Below are 3959 nucleotides of genomic sequence, written 5' to 3'. Positions count from 1 at the left end.
CGGGGGGCAGGGCAGCGCTGGTGCCCTCCCAGCCGGCCTGGGCGGCTGTGCCTGCGAGCGGAGAGCGAGCCGCGGGCTGCGTCGAGCCTCCCGGAGAGCAGGGAGCCAGGAACTCGGCTCACAGAAGATGCAGCCTCTCTGCCGAGCTAGCGCCGATATCCCTGACACGGCCTTGTCACGTCTGAAGGCCGTTGCTCGACGTGCTGCCATGTCAGAGCTGTGCTGCGCTCTGCCCGGCTTCTCTCCTGCCCTCTCCTCCCCCTGCAAACGTCTCCTTGCCGGTCGCTACCAGCACCAGTGCCCCGTAGCCTCCGCTCCCTTTGGCGCCGTGCAAGGCCATTTCTCCGTCGCTTTTCCAGAGATGCTGTGCTCGAGCCTTCGGTGTAGCTGAGATTCTCGGGTAGACCTTGGTGGGCTGTTCTGTTGTTCGGCTCATGTGCTCTCTCCTGGTGCTGTAAACCAAGGGAGAATGAGACCAGCGATTCTCAACCGGGGTTCCCCAGCAGCGCGGGGTGCCACCGCGTCCCTTCCAGGGTGCAGTGGGGAGCTGCACCATATTAGCGCCGTTGTGGGTGCAGACACCTGCGCATGGCTCGCCAGACAAACCCAGAGGAATCCGGGGCGTCCAAACCATTCTGACCTGCCGGGGCTTTCTGAGCTCCTCGCAACGGAAGAATTGCTATATTCTTTTTTCCATCGTCAGAAATGACTGAAAGCCAAAAGCTGACGTATTCTCAGGGGGCCCTTGAGTCTAACAAGGGGGTCTTTGAGTCTGGAGGTAGAGAACCACCGCGCTAGACCGCTCGCCACTGTTACCGCTAAGCACAAGTCCAGCTGTTTCTGTGGGGATGCGCTAGCGGTTCCCCAACTCTGACAGACTGCACACCACCCGTTTACAACAATATGACCTTAAGTACCGCCAGCAGATTTTTGTCATATAAAGTAATTATAATAAATCTGTTAACGTGTGCCGCTGACAGGTTGTCTGTACCACTGGTGGTACCCATACCACAGATTGGGAACCGCTGTCTAGCACGTAATCCAGGAGATCCTTCCCCTTTGTCGTTCTTCTTCCCTCCTGTTGAACGTTAACAGCAGAACACAAGACCGCTCACTTCTCCCGCTTACTCATTTTTTGCTCCCTTGGGGTGCCTGAGGATTTGTTTTTTGGCAGAGCAGAGCACCCATTTCCCCACATGATGTCACTCCACACCTCTGGAAAAGCGGTCCCAAGAAGGGTCTCCGGAGTGGATGCTCTTTGACAGTGTTGGTATGCTACTGTATGCTGTAGTCTAGGAAGCTATGTAGGTATGCCCCTAGCTTTCGCATGGGCTTTCAGCCCAATGTCACTTGAGTTATATTACAACACTGATGCATTCAAGTTCAGGGGGTCTGTTCCTGCAGTTGGTTTAAGGAACTCAGTGGAGTTACATCCCTTAAAACCCTCTGAGGATCTGACCCAAAGAGTAAGAACGTCATACATTAAACTTAAATTCAATCCTGGATTGCCTGTTCCTTCCAACAGTGCTTCTATACATTTATATTTGGTAGCTGGTTAATTTAGTTAATTATCCCCAAGGTTTTCGTTTTGTTTTGGGGGAGGAGGGGTTGTCCCTAACTCATTAGAAGACTGCTGTTTTTTTCCATGAATACTTTCTTAATGGTATCTTGTTGTTGCTAACCAGTGGTGGTGGTGGATGGGGTGGGGGCCTTTCAAAGACCAAGAGGCAAGAGTTTTTATGGGTGATATCTCTGATTGGACCAGCTGCCTGGTTGAGCTGGACATGGATGAGCTTTCAGGTGCACTGCATTCTTCTTCAGTCACCTGCACTGCATTCAAAATCTTGCCTAAATCTATCCCAGCAATGCAGTTAGTTTAGTAAGAGGTCTTACCCACAACCATCCTTGCCTCTTGCTTATTTCCTGGACCATCCTGGTAACTGCATCCCTCCGACACAACTGATTCCAGAGAGCAGGGGTTTTTTACCATTTGGAATCAGCATCTGGCAGGAAACTGCATGTGCCTTAAAATATCTATATAATAGTTATTGTTTTCTATACATACCTAGACACACTTTTATATATTATATAAATAGATCAACATAAATGGTTTTATACACACACATATATTTCTATATTATAGAAATATACAATTAATTTATATATACACACTGGGGAACATCCACAGAATATTAAATTCACCCCATCCACTTACATTAAGAGCTGGATCCTCAGCTAGTGCAAATCGGCATCGCTCTGATGGAGCCAGCATAGCTAAAGATCTGCCTCTCCATGTGAACAGGCTGATCGGTGCTGAGCTGTCCAGATGCTCTGTATAGTTGACTAGAAACATTTCCAACAGAGCACAGCAAATTCTAGGCTTGTTTCCAAGTCTTGTTGCCTCTTTCTCTGATCTGGATTAATAGGGGGTATTGTTGTTACAGAGAGAAGATGTGTAGGGCTCTTCTGCCTTGTGCCTCTCCCCTCCACGTGCACGGGCAGCCTGTGGATGCTATTATGGGAGCCTTTTGCTAGACAAATGGGGATTCTTTATTGTTGCTGCAAGCAGGGTTGGGATTTTTTGCTCTTTAAAGGGACACTGTCAGCTTGAAAGTCCTCCCTTTCCCTTCTTGGATGTTTTACCTCTTTCTGTCACAAGTAACACCTAGGTTTGACTTGCTAATAGGTTGAAGGGAAAACAAATCTGTTGTTTAGTTGTGCATTTGGCAGCACCATATGTTTAGTTGTGCTTCTCCTGTTGCCGTAATGGTCCTTTCACACAGCGATGGGGGACGGAAACACGGTTAAAAATAGGGAGAAGCAATTGTGCAGCCACAGATGTGGTCCAGCTGGCTCGGAGCAGATGCCACATGTGCGACTGATTCTTAAAACAGGCGAGATTTAAGTTGACAGTGCCTGTGTGAGCTTGAATTGCCGCTCTGTGGTCCAGTCTTGTGTGATAGCCAGTAGTCTGGCTCTCTTACTGGAAACCATCATTGCAGGGAAGCAGGTGCATTTCCTTCCATCCTCATCGGGAAGTTTGTTATAAAAGAGGTAAGAGCATCCCAAAGAGTTCTCCGGCAGGTGGGGTGCTGCTACACATTCTGTAAATGAGCCATTAATTAAGCACGTCAGCTAACAGTGATAGAGGCGCTGACCATACATATTAAGGTGACTGGAGCAAGTAGAGGACAGTTTATAAAATGCACTGACAAAAGTCCCTTCAATGTGTGTGTGCTGCCTCCTTTGTATAGAGATGAACGTGGAAACAAAAGTCTCTCTTTTGTCGTCCCTGGAATTGCCCTCTGACCTAGCGATGTGTCTCCGCTGTTACTTGGACGACTGTCCTCTTCTCTAGAGGTGAAATTATCTTGAGCTTACATGCCGTGGATCACAGTTTCTGCTCTTGGTTCAGTGAGAAGCTTCATTTGAAGATTATGAAAATACTAGGTTTTATATCTGATATTGAGGATCTTCCTACAATATTTCACATTATACATTATGCTTATTTATGCAGGTGGGTTAAGCTAGGGGAGGGGAGCTGTGCATTGAAAATTGGGAGCGCAGAATCCTTAAGCGTTTTTTCAGATCATATTGGGCTGAGAGGCTGTCATTGGCTTTGAGAGCTTGATGCCGAGCCCTGACTTCTGTGGGCTTTGGTTCTGGCTCTGAAGCAGAGATTAAAATCGCCGACTCAGAAACATAACGCTATAATCGGGATTAAAATGTGGAATCCAGATCCTGCAGTCCTCGTGAGCTCAGCTCCCGGGGCTGCAACACTCTGTCTGCATGACATGGCTGCATGATCTGACTTGAGCTCTTGCTACTGCCCAGAGCACAGTAGGTTTGTCCCTGCAGGGACCAGTGGGCAGCTGTGTGGAGTACCCAGCTCAGGGGAAGTTTAGACTGGACTTTAGCACTCGAGAGAACTGAGCATCCTCCACTGGCCTTGCAAAGCC

At 48.5% G+C, this 3959-nt stretch overlaps 1 protein-coding gene across 1 annotated transcript in view; it reads left to right on the top strand.

Moving 5' to 3' along the window:
• CGRRF1 (cell growth regulator with ring finger domain 1) overlaps positions 1-3959 on the top strand; it is a 15849-nt gene that overhangs the window by 656 nt on the left and 11234 nt on the right. The window lies entirely within an intron of this gene.

This window comes from Alligator sinensis, unplaced genomic scaffold (genome assembly GCF_000455745.1).
Source record: "Alligator sinensis unplaced genomic scaffold, ASM45574v1 scaffold50_1, whole genome shotgun sequence".
Taxonomy (NCBI): Eukaryota; Metazoa; Chordata; order Crocodylia; family Alligatoridae; genus Alligator; species Alligator sinensis.
The sequence above is the reverse complement of the archived record's forward strand: the minus strand, read 5'-3'. Positions and strand labels throughout refer to the sequence as shown.